This window comes from Eschrichtius robustus, chromosome 21 (genome assembly GCF_028021215.1).
Source record: "Eschrichtius robustus isolate mEscRob2 chromosome 21, mEscRob2.pri, whole genome shotgun sequence".
Classification (NCBI taxonomy): domain Eukaryota; kingdom Metazoa; phylum Chordata; class Mammalia; order Artiodactyla; family Eschrichtiidae; genus Eschrichtius; species Eschrichtius robustus.
In genome coordinates this window covers 25,288,485-25,302,008 of record NC_090844.1, presented here as the reverse complement: position 1 = coordinate 25,302,008, position 13,524 = coordinate 25,288,485, and the positions used below count along the sequence as shown (strand labels likewise).

The window sequence follows — 13,524 nt, the reverse complement described above, 5'->3', positions numbered from 1 at the left end:
GTCCTCAGTAACGTCCCAAATAAAACATAATTCTCAACTTTTAGGTTGTGCATTTTTTTTCAGTTCACACTACACAAACTATTTAGTAAATAAGCATGATACTACTTTTGTAAAGGTTCAAACAAGTGTTCAAGATAAAGGATTTTTTAAATGAAGGGCAACAACTTAATTCATTTATTAGTTAAGTAAACCGATTTCTTCTTAATAATGTATAGAGCAAGATACATTCACTTGAACAAACTTCTTGAAGAAATGTCTTTAAATTGAGGGTAAAGTTTCAAGAATAAATATGCAAAAAAACACATTTCTTTAAATTTTTTTCTAGGATCCAATATGTACTTCCTACAATGATTTGGATTCTCTTCCAATCTTCCAAACCCTTTAGAAAGGAACAGCAAGAGAATAGGGGATGCTTTTTCCTCTATTGCATTGATTTATAGTGACTTCCAAAATGAAGTCTGCATGTCTCAACCAATTTAAACGTACTAGAATTTGCTACTCTGAGTAGATGGTGCTACTTTTAATTTAAACCCACACAAACCTTTTAACACAAACCATCTTCTCAAGTCTTACTTCTTACAACTATGAAAAAAAAAAATTCCAAGGGCTGGAAGTCATCTCTAAAGTTTCACTGAGAGACATCATTACACACCTACTAACCAGAAACAGCTAAAGCAAACCAAAGATAAATAAGTAGGACTAGAAGTACAACAAATTATAACTGCCTGCGAAGAGAATAATCCTTCTCTTATGATGTTTATTAAATCTTACTGTAACAGTGTATAGGTATGATTTTAGGTACACACCCTTGCCTAAAGCGGGGGAGGGAAAAGAAAAGAATCCCCAGGTGTTTGGGGCTGAGCTCCTTATTTAAGGTGCTGATCATCAATTGAGTTTGACTACAGTACTCTAAAATGACCACTTCTTTGACAATGAATGAGCTACCAAAAGTAAATCTCTAGACTAGAAACCAAAAATCATTGAGGAAGGTTCACAAAAAGATGCAAGATTTGAGGAAAATAATTATTCTGGAATCTAACATGACTCAGAAGAGCAGAATAAAATAAACTCCCAGGTTCGATGATCAAGCTTCATCAGAGGGAAGAGCTTTCCATCAGCAACTGGCCAAAGGCTGCAGGCGCTCCACAGAAGCTGGAAGGAAGGGTTTAGAGGAAAACGAATCTCCTTTGTAACCAACTCTTTAATAGAACATCCCGGAGTGTCTCCTTCTAAATCCTCCTCTTTTCTCATTCTTGAGAACTCATCTGTTCCCATGGCTTCAGCAACTGTCAGAGAAGAACCCCAACCTCATAAAGGATAGCCTGGAATAAACACACCACAGCCCATAACTGTTAAAAGTAGACAGTGAGATTTAATGGATCAGAGCAGTACAGATGTCTTCTCTTTGACATCTTCCATCTAACCTGACATCAGTAATCCTGCTGAATCTACCCCTTCCTCATCATTCCCAGCCATGTTTTATTTTAAATCTCCCATGATTTTTCACTTGAATTAGTTTGCAACACTGCAACTGCAGACTGGTTTCTAAGGCAAAGCTAATTATGTCATTCTCCCTTCACACTCTCCCTTCACAAAACCTGGGTCACACATACTCTAAAGTGGTAGCTGCCCATCTGGAATCTCTGCTTTCCTGGATTTTTTTAAAGTGTCATTTGGGGCCAGCAGCCTATTCTCAATAGTTCCAAAAAGCTTAAAGATAATCATGAATTTATCTGGATAAGGCTGCATAGATTAACTATAACTACTGGAATTACTACAACTCAGCATGGTACCCGGTGTTCTTCCTTAACCCATCAAGACAGGGCCAGGAGCTAATCCTGAGTTCTCCCGGGATTGTGACCCTCTCCCAATCCAGCAATACAAGGCTGATTTGACATTGCCTGGTAACTTCTATACACAGGCAAGACTAATGTAGGGCTCCTTTAGGGCAACAGCTATAATAATAATTCATTGTTGTGTTTCCAGAGCCTGGCACTGAAATAGAGTAAGTACTTAATAGGTATTTGTTTTAATGACTTTTTAGAAATTTGACTGATAGTTTTTGATTCCTAATCAGATTAATTGTATTATTCAATACAAAATGAAGAAGAGGACAGAGAATTTTAAATTAAATCCAGTCTGTAGGCTGCAGAACTTTTCGAAAAACAGTGGGCATAGATCGAACATAGAAACAACAAGAAGGTCTTGGAGGTGTAAAAAGCAAAGGCACTGGTGTTTACTAAGCAACCAGTATTTACCAGGCCCTGTCCCAGACAAATTACATAACTGCCTTCATTTCCTCCTCACAGTAAAGCTGTGAGATGGCGTTTACATTTAACAGATGCAAACAAAATAAGATTCAGAGAGACTGAGTGATTTCCTCAAGTCACAACAGCTAAGGTGTAGAGCGAGGTTCTGACCACAGCTACCTGACAGAAAGCCTATTGTTCCACACGTTATTTTTGTTGCCGGGAACTAGACACCCACAATAACGAATCCAAATGACAGACCTGCTAGTTCTAAGTCTGTTTAGTTTCCTAAAGGAACCTTGATAAATGCATCCAGGAGTTAAAAATTAAGAACTTGATGGTATCGTGGGTACACAAGAAATAACCTGAATTTTTGTATTAATTTCTCCTAACTTTTGTATCAGGCTGTCCTAGAGCATTCAAAGACTTCACACACATAACAGTTAAGCAAATTTTCCTGAAGCTAAAGTTCATGCCCCTCTCCTGAAGACTTCCACCAAGACACCTGGCTCAAGAAAACACCTTAAGAAGCTTCCCGTTACACAACAGAGAAGTAGTGTACCATTCTCGCTACACAGGGCGAATCCTCAAAACCCTGCACGTGTTTCTCTCTGCTTTGACAAGCCCACTGCTCTGTACCCTATGGCCCAGCAACATGCGATACATCTAAAAATGGAATAGAGTCACGAAAAGAAAAAAGAATGGGAAGAATTGAGCTTTATCATGATAAGGCATGTGCCAGGGGCAGGCGCCGGGGGTGGTGTCATGCATTTTTCTCCTTTAAGTTACAGATGGCCAGAAAATAACAAAAGAGCACCCGAATTGATTACTGACATGCGCAGCTTTATTCCTATTCTTTCTTGTCGTCTGTTCTAACTTTAGCCTTTTAATTCTGTTTAAAAACAGAAGTGGGTTTTTATTGGACGTTCATTTCATTTACGTTCATTCCCTATTATCTTTAATCAGGAGTTTCAGTGTATTGTGTTCTGGGATGTGTGCCAGTTCCACAGGTACTTAGGGATAGAGATAGATACACAGTCTCTGTGGCCTTGTACACAGGTTCTAAAGCGAATGGCAGAGATGATAATGATGCAATCTTCCTGAAAAAAGAGCAGGCAGTTCCCTTCAACTAAATACCATGCAGACGTCCCCTCTGAGGTAATCAAGTCACGCATTCCTCTCTAGACTCCCTCATGTTCTCTGATGGAATGGAAATGATGTGCTTTCTCTACAGGTAAATAGATGAGGTGATGGAAGATAGAGAATATATTCAATGAACACCGAGTGAATACTTCCCTGGTGTAGACCTGTGCTGTCCAACCGCTAATCACATGTGTCTGTTGCACACTTGAAATGTGACTTAACTGAATCAGACCGTGCTTTAAGTGCTAGATTCACACTGGATTGGGAAGATTTAATATGAAAAAAAATGTCACTAATAACTTATGCTAATTATATACTGAAATGATAGTTTTGGATACATTTACATTTTTGAAGTGTGGCTACCGGAAAATTAAAAGTACATACATGGTTTGAATTTTTCTTCTGTTGTTCTGTGCTGCTCCAGATATTCTGATGTTCTCTCTAAGCTCTAAGAGAAGCTGGGTAGAGTGGAGTGTGGTGGTAACAGACTAAGTAAGGAAGTAAAAACCACTTTAAAAAAAAAAAGCAAATTAGGGAAGTGAGGGACCCATGGCCCAGTGAGCCTTATGTGGCTGGCTCTTTGTCTCTGATTCATAAGATCTGGCAAACAGGTGACTATGTGACAGCAGGTTAACACGTGGGTATGTGTGCCTTACACTGAAAATTGCCTCTAGATCTCGTTTCACCTCCTCTCGGGTACCCCCTTGCAAAACCTGCCAAAAACAAGACAAAACAAAAACTTTATTGATGTGAATTGGCCGGTGTAAGACTCATAATTTTCTGTGAGTCCCCAACTTTTTTTTTTTTTTTTTACACAAGAAAACATCTTGGCATTTGACAAATCTGGCAACTCCCTATCACTTTCAACATCTAAATTTGCCTTATACCCGGCAGCCAATATCCACCCCAAACCTAGATTTTTTTTTTTTCTCCATTTCTCCCTGGTAGAAATAATATGGTTTGGCTGGTCCTCATCAGGGAACTGAATAATCAAAATTCATGCTTATTCTCCATACCTCATTTTAGCCAATAGTTTCTGTCACAGCAGCTAACGCAGGACAAAGTATGCGGTTTGAATGTCAGCTTATTTTACATCTTTCATGCTCCTAATGGTTGAAAGGTCATGAGCCAGAAGACACCGCCAATGTAATAGAAAAAGAAAGAGAATCTAAGTCATACAGATGTGGGTTCAAATCCCAGCTTCTATTGCTTAAAAGAATCACCATCGTCATCACTATATTACTTTGAAGGGTTGTTGTGAGGATTAAATTAAGTAATGCACATAGAGCACAGTGCCTGTCACACAGAAGATCCGCACTGAAAGTAATCTCCTCCTTCCCGTTCTTCAGTTATTAAGCAATTCAGTTATTAAGTTATCCTGTGTCTCCATATGCACATTATACCACATTGATCAACACCAATTCTCTTTAAATGCTGGCACTGGTCAAGCCACAGTTCTGGTCTATTTTATCAGCTCCTTCAGTTACTTAAGAAATTTAATTTTTACAATTAGAGAAATGAGGGATCTCACACAGGAGGAAGCTACAGACTTTTCTAGGGTTGAGATTTTAAAGTTAAAAACATCCTTTAAGCAGCTGCCTGCTTCTTGACCACTTGAAGCTGGGAAAGAACAGCAAACGACGGGAGGATCGCTTACTTCCCACAGTTACAAGGGCTCCCTGACTTTCCTGTGAGATTCCATTCCCTTCAAAGCTCAGACAGCCTAGATCACGGGTCCCCAACCCCTGGGCCACGGACCAGTACCGGTCAGTGGCCTGTTAGGAACTGGGCCTCACAGCAGGAGGTGAGCGGCCGAAGCTTCATCTGTATTGACAGCCGCTCCCCATCGCTTGCACTACTGCCTGAGCTCCACCTCCTGTCAGCATTATGGTGAGTTGTATAATTATTTCATTATATATTACAATGTAACAACAATAAAAATAAAGTGCACGATAAACGTAATGCGCTTGAATCATTCTGAAACCATCCTTCCCCACCCCCCGTCCGTGGAAAAACTGTCTTCCATGAAACCCGCCCCTGATGCCAAAAAGGCTGGGGACCACTGGCCTAGATTACTCCATATACAGTGCTTCTGTCCCCACCTCTCACAAGACCTAACTTGTTAAATCAACAGTGTTTTTAAGTTTGCTCAACAGAGCAAAAACCAATAAACTTCCAAGTAGAGCACGTTCTGACTTCTTTCTCCTTTTCTTCTCTCTTAGAAAATGGGCTCTAGCAAGCTTTCTAGGACCTGTGTATTCACTTTTCTATTTATACCAGTTTCTCAAAGGAAGCATAGAAGGATCTGAATTGCATACCAGAAATATCCTTCAGTGTTTCTCTACACTGTTGCTTGAGGGAAATCCTATTTCTTTCACTGATTTTTACCTAGTTTATTTTACCTTAATTCTGTTTAACCCTTTATGTTATGACATTTATGTTTATAAAATTTAATAGTGTCAAGGGCCAAATATTTTAAATTTTTCTGCAAAAAAAATCCCATCAGCAGTTTTTATTCATCTTTTTTCTTCTTTCCTTCCCATTTATTTTCTCTCTCCCTTTCCTTTTTCTGTCTCCCCTTTCTTGGCCTCTGCGTCTCTTATTCCTCTTTTCCCTCTCCTCTGTGATAAGAAATATCCTCCCCTAACAGAAGAACCTCCATCTTACCTCTGAGTTGAGCTGTCCCGTCAAAGTTCTTGAGCTCAAGGCAATATGAGCCATTGACTCCAATACACAGAACTCCCCGAAAACTTAGTCCGAAATTGAGAATTTGTAAATCTCTAGAGGCCATCTCTGTCTTGTCAGGGAAAATGTGCTATGCCCCACAGATCCAATAAGATACACATAGAGATAAATTACTAGAATACTCATCCTGTTTTCACAAAGAGGGAAGCAATCTTTGTCACTTCTAACTCCACGTAACCATGTGAGGCTAAGAGATACAGATTGTATAAATTACAGATATCAATCTACAGTTAAAGTAGTTAAAAATATAAAAATAATTTAATTAATGGAGCAGTCACCCACATAGCAAGATTTAACCATGCCATACAGACAACTCAGGAGGGGTTTGGTGCAACACACTTCAACAAGTCCTTCCTGGGAATCTCCTGGTGCATTGCATCATTGCATTTAGATACCCTTAAACACGTTCTCTTCTAGCCACATGAGCATATATTTAAGTATTTCCTCTCTTACTTCCTAAGAAATCCTAACATATATTTCCAAAGGAATATGTCTTTTCTTCCACCTCCCTCTGCAGTAGAAGCTTTATTACCTTACATGTTCCTCACTCAGCCATGGTCTAGCTATGTCACTTCTCTCAATCCATCTCAGTCTCCTCATCTCTAAATGGGGGGAGGAATGGAGTACCTGTCCCAAATCCATGACAAGGTCAGTTCCAGCTCCAGGACAGTGATTTTGGAACTATACTAGAACCACAACAGGGGAGATGGCAGGGGGGAGGGAGAAAGGTATCTGTCAAGCAAATCTTATGGCTATTGATGGGCTAATCGTTTGTTTTCCCATTTGGTCTCCCTCTCTAGGTAAAAGATATTAGTGACCCTTCATTAGGTCTTGCTATTTAACAGACAGTGGGTTAGCAATTATTAGTCAGATTTTACAGATGGAAACACCAAGGCACAAAGAGGTTAAGGAACCTGCCTGAGACCCCAAGATCACAAAGCTAGTAAGTCCAGCAACTCACAGCACTTTATAAGATCTCCGTTCACTTTATCACATTGCTTTATTATCATCTTTCTCTATTTCCTGATATTAACCATTCTGCAGCACTTCCTCTCAGAAGCCCCAATGCCAAGCACCATGCTTGGAGTATATGAGGTGTTCAGTATATGTTGAAATGACTGAGAAGGCAGAAATTGCCTTATTTTGGGAAGAACTTAAGCATTTTACATACAGAAAATAATTCCAAAACATCCATTTATATACTGCTGAGTGGACGAAAGATCTAGCTCTTAGTGAACTAGTCTTTTCCCTAGAATGCTCTTTTTTCTAATCTGACAGATTCAAACACTAATAGTGAAGAAAGACTGTATCTTTGGCTCACAGACTCAGCTCTCTCTTTATTGATAGTCTGTGTTTTGCTAAGTCAGAGAAATTCCTCTTCATTTTCAGTATAGCATAAGGTGTACCCAAACACCTCTACCAATTTTGGTCTGTGCTACCTTACCTTCCCCCCCCCCCAACCAATATTTTATTATAAAAAGTTGAAACATTCCATAAAGTTAAAATAATTGTCTAATCCACGCCCACGTTCCCGCATCTCAATTCTACCATGAACATTTTACTATACTTGCTTTATAACATATCCACCCTAGCCATCCATTAATCCATTTGTTGATGCATTCAAAATAAAAAGTTCCTCTAAACACTCCCGCAATCATATCTATGCTACATTATCTTTAACAATTACATGAAATCTTTGTACACTGCATTTCCTATACAATCATAAGATATAAACTCTCTTTGTTTCCTATGGATTTTGGGGGGTTGCTTACTACTGAAATGGAAGCCTCAAACCTGAGCTAGAGGCAAGTGGGTTAAGAGGGAAGACCCAGAGAAGGAAAGACCTAAACATTTTCAAATTCATCAAATTGTGTGGAGTAAATGCTGCATAAAATTAAAATTCCACCCTTTATTCTTCATTCAAGGAGACAGTGACAATCCTATTAGCTTCTGCTTCATGACTTTATAAATCGACAAATGACAACATAGCATATTAGATCATTAGAACATCATTACCGAGACTTAAGTCCACACGGTTTCTCTAGGGAAGGCTACCATGACATTTTTCGGTCTGGGTCAAGAATTTGACAAGGGCAAACCTCCAGGCCTGTACCACCTACCTGTTCATGAGATGCCAGCTCACAATGGGCACAAGGCCAAAGTAGGAAATAATACAAACAGTAATTTTCAGAGTTAACCATCTAAGATAATTATAGCAAATGTAGCAGTTGTTTGCAAGTTGTTTGGCAAAACTAAAAACCCAGTGGGGAAAGAAATTTATTTCAATCCTTTAAATAATCTTGTTAAGTCCCCAATGCAGGTAGTACTTTTCCTACCTCAGGGCCATGCTGCTCTGTTTGGTAGAAATACTCCTCTCCTACTACAAAGTGCCTATTCATCATATCATCCCATGCACAGTTTCTGCTGCTTCTGCAAAGCCTTCCTGGTCTTTTCCCAGCAGAAGTGTATCTTCTGTTTAATTCTCATAGTAACTTTTCATTTGTCAATTATTATATTTATGATTTGATTTATAATGAGTTCATTACATCTGCCCCATTATTAATACACTGCACCTTCCTCATTTTAGAAAATGCTCATCATGACACTTGACTTCTACTAGGTGCTCAAAGAATGTTGAGTAAATTAAAGTTGAAGCCCATGTCAAATCATTTCATGCCGGTTGGTATGGAGGAGACATTCTCCGGTACTCCTTCTGAGAATCTGTTGACCAACTAAAGAGAAAAAAAAAAGGGCCAGTGCACAGCACAGAGTACTGAAAGCTTTGATTCTGGAACCCCAAAGAAAATGCATCAACAGTCTGTTTCTTATTGAACCCCCAAATTAATAGATCCTGCTTGAATCACAGTTCACCCCTGAAATGCAGGGCTATTCAAGTGGAATTTTTATCGTGGCCAAAGATTATTTTGAAAGAATTCCTTTTTTTGGACAGAAAAGCAAAAATAGCTTATAGGAGATAAGATTTGGTTTTATGTCATGTCATTCTTTTGATCAAAAAGATGCTTTCTGCTTTCTATATTCCTTTTTAATCTAGTGCCTTCTACTCCCTCGTATGTTTGAAAAAGGGCACTTGGAGGGCAAGGAAAACATGCTCATTTTGCTCACCATTCTAGGAGAAAAGGCACGATGGGTCTATGCCATGCTTGGCAATTGCTTTTCCCCTCATCAATTTATCGGAACAGGTCTCTAGCACGGCAATGACACTGCTTGCATTTCCCCAGCAAATTTATCAGCTCCTGTCATTATAAATCGGCATTTGGATATTTTTAGCTGAACAGTTCTCCCGAGACTCAATGTCAATGCTGCCGTATGCATCAGCCCAGTAAAGGGAGGGAGAGCTGCAATCTCAGAGTCATTGTGTTTTGTGAGTTGTTGTGGTTTGTTTTTTTTTTTCCTGGAGCAGGGATCACCACTTTGGCTCCCTGCCCAAAACGCTCTGTAGGCTGCTCCAGCTCCTGGGGGCCTGAGCGGCTCTCTGTCTACGTTTGGCAACGCACTGCACCGCATAGCTGAACCACCCCACTGACTTCTCTCTGACTGATGATCATTCAGGTGAAAAGGAAACCCTCAGAAGGGAAGATGATGAGGCCTCAAAGAATAGATACCCAAACTCAAAGCCTGGATGAAGTACATGAGGCAAACGCACATCTCCAGAGGGAAAGGTCAGCCTCAAATGCATTTCAATCTGTAACTCTTTTTGTTTTTACAGCTATTTTCCCAACTTTCCCAATGAATGGAGGAAGACAGGAATAACAACACTCTCACACAATCCCTTCGACTAACAAACAAGCAATATATTACCATGAAGTTAGTAAGAGGATTAACTGTCACTGAAGGCTCTGGACTGCATGCATTATCCTAATCACTATTATTTTCCATGACTCAGACTTGAGGCACTTTCAGTACAAGTCAGTTTGGAAAGTGATTTGCACAGTGTCCTTTCTTCTTATTTCTGTTGTTTTTCTCAGTTATTAAAACACCATACTGACACTGGGGAGGCCAAAATGCCTGGGGCTAACAGAACGCAAGTTTGGGGAAGCAGTAAAAACATAGCCTGCCTTTGCGTCCTCTGGAGTCATCCCCGACGTGGAAGGTAAATGTCGTAAGGAGAGAAAACATTATGTAATTTAGGGTTTAGCTTACATAGGATGAGAGGGATTATTCCCATTTAATCAGGGCAGGGAGGAGAGGCAGCCAAAACAAAAGAAAAAAAAAACCCTACAAACCAAGAATGATACAGAATACTAGGGAAGTGGGCAGGTTGACTCTAGCTTTGTTTAGTTCAGAAGTGAAGGAAGTGCTGGATGGGACCCTTCCTGAGCTGTTTCAGCTGCCACATGGTCCAACTGTTTGACTCTTACCAATACGTTTTATTTTCCCAGTCTCTGGGAGAGAAATGGCTATAGAAAGCTGTTTCCCTGTCAACTGAATCTAGGAAAAAGTCCTCCTTCCAATTTTGATCTTTTCTCACCCCTAAGTCCCCCAAACAATGTGATTTAGTGTCTCCAAAGGACTTCATCGAACACAAATCCAAAGGCTATATAAAAGGACAGAAACTTTTTGGAGATGACTTCAAGGAACCTCGGTCACACTATAATAGCATTTGTAACTTTCAGCTCTTTGTCTATATTTTCCACTACGGACAATTATCTTCCTTTGTTTTTTAATTAATTAATTTATTTTTTATTTTTGGCTGCATTGGGTCTTCGTTGCTGCATGCGGGCTTTCTCTAGTTGCGGTGCGCGGGCTTCTCATTGCAGTGGTTTCTCTTGCTGCGGAGCGAGGACTCTAGGCACGCGGGCTTCAGTAGTTGTGACACACAGGCTCAGTAGTTGTGGCTCGTGGGCTCTAGAGCGCAGGCTCAATAGTTGTGGCACACGGGCTTAGCTGCTCCGTGGCATGTGGGATCTCCCCAGACCAGGGCTCAAACCTGTGTCCCCTGCACTGGCAGGCGGATTCTTAACCACCGTGCCACAAGGGAAGTCCCCGGAAAATTATCTTTCAAATTCATCCTCCTCCTCTCCAATTAAGACTGCCTCTGTTCTAGCTTGAGTCTTTCCCCAGTTATTATAACAGCAACTTCATGAATCATGCTGCCTCTTTAGCTTCCATTCCAAACCTTTATCTATTCACTGAACATCCATTACGTACCTCCTGGAGGATGGTGGTAAGGCGGCAATGGAGATAGGAAAAAGTGCAAAGATTTGGGATAGTGGAGGCAGAATAGCCAAGATGTGCTAATGAACAGGGTAAGGCATGTATGTGAGAACGAAGAAGGAATTACAGATGATTTCCAGTTTCTTTATGCAACTGGATTGATGATGGAAGAGACTGGAGGAAAAACTAAATTGGGGATGGAAAACAACATTTCATGTTTGTATGAACTAAGTTGAGATACCTTGAAGTACCCAAGGTATTTTATACATGTGAAAACACAAACCCATTGACAGCCACCAAAGTACATGGTACCAATAAGGCTTAGAACCCCTGACATGGGGCAGAAGACAGAGGCAAGAGAAGAAGGATCAGACTTCAAAGTAAAATGCTCCAATAAGGCGAAATTAAGCAGAGGAAGAGGTGTTATCAAATGCGAAGGGAGAGCTAATGATTTCGGGGGCAACACAGGTGAATATGGCACAGGAAGTACGATGGTGTGAATGTCTGTGTCTTTCCAAAATTCCTATGTTGAAATCCTAATGCCCAGTGTGATGGCATGAGGAGGTGGGGCCTTTGGGAGGGACTTTGGTCATGAGGGTGGAACCATCATGAATGGGACTAATGTTCTAATAAAACTGACCTCACGGAGCTCCCTCACTCTTTTCACCATGTGAGGACACAACGAGAAGTCTGTGACCAGGAAGAGGGCCCTCACCCTACCCTGCTGGCACCCTGATCTTGGACTTGCAGCCTCCAGAATCGTGAGAAATGAATTTGTTGTTTGTAAACCACCTAGTCTGTGGTATTTTGTTATCACAGCCTGAATGGACCAAGATAGGAAATAAGGGAGGATATTGTTTCAAGAAAGGAGAGGTTAATTTTGTGGTGATAGCTGCTGAGAAATCCAGTGAAGTGAAGGCAATACAGAGGGAACTGATGACCTTGTTAATGATTTCATTTCCATGGGAGTGGCAGATGCCTGAATGAATGGGTTGAAGACCAAATGGGAGGTAAAGAATAGAGATGATAAATGTAGATAACAGTTTTCAAGACGTTTAGCTAAGAGGGGAAAGAAAGAACTGGGGTGACAGCTGGAGGCGGGTAGGGGGTTATGGAAGGATTCTGTTAACATGGGAAGTTTCTTAATTTATCTAGGTATCAGTTTCCTCATCTATAAAATACGTACAATAATAGTACCTAACTCATGAGTTTGTTAGGATTAAAGAAAATAATGTATGTAAAGTGCCTGGCACAGTGCCTGACATAGAGTAAGTACTCAATAAATACTAGATATTATCATTATAATCTTGTATTGCACATTGATCCGATCTATATTATGATCCTTACCACATATTACAGATATTTTTTAATGTGTCTTTCTTCTAAATGAGTTGGAAAACATAATAACCACTCAATAATTTTTTGTTGAACTGAATTGCAATTAAACTGCATCAAAACTCAATTCAACTGGCAAAAAGAGTCCTTTGAATTCAACTGGCGGGGTCAAGGCCTCTCAAGACTTTTGGTGCAAATCTGTCCTTGTCTCGGGTTGGCCATCCAGCACACGCTGCTAGGGGCAGGGAAAAGGCTCGTGGCATGAATCACCATGTAGGCGGCCCAGTCACCTCTCATTTAGATTTATGAACATCATATTCTTTATTGACTCGCACAAGAGTTTCTAATCAGAAAGATTCCAAACAGGTTTCAGCCATCTCATTAGGACACAGGAAATTGGATAAAGAGGATAACCTCTGAAATCCTCCCTTAGTCATTGATCTTTGGGAAATTAGACCTCGATCGCTCTGCAGATTATAAACATGTCCAGTAAATATGACCTCCATCTAGATCTGCCCAGCAATTGCACCAGCATGTGGCAGCAGAGAAAATGCCTGCCAAGATCCAAGCAGCTGTAGCAGGTGCTGTAGATCAATGCAGGATACTTACATGGCTTTGTATTCCACCAGGGCTCAAAGCCTTCCAAGTAGATTATCTGCATAAATTTCAGGGTGGCAAAGTGGCATTATGAACACACAACTCCCATATTCACTTTCTTTCCATTTACCTGAATGTCAGAATTGTTGAGCAAGAAAACTACATTGTTCAACAAGGAAAAGCTCTACGGCTAACGTGGAAGATGCATTTCAATAAAAGCAGTGCTCAAGGAAAATGAAAATGGTAAGAAAGGGAAAGAAAGGTAAAAGATATGATGCTT

General features: G+C 40.3%; 1 protein-coding gene across 1 annotated transcript in view; it reads right to left on the bottom strand.

Annotated features, from left to right (window-relative positions):
• The window catches only part of NRG1 (neuregulin 1), a 1,032,063-nt gene that overhangs the window by 740,391 nt on the left and 278,148 nt on the right, over positions 1-13,524 (bottom strand). The gene's annotated exons all lie outside the window — the stretch shown is intronic.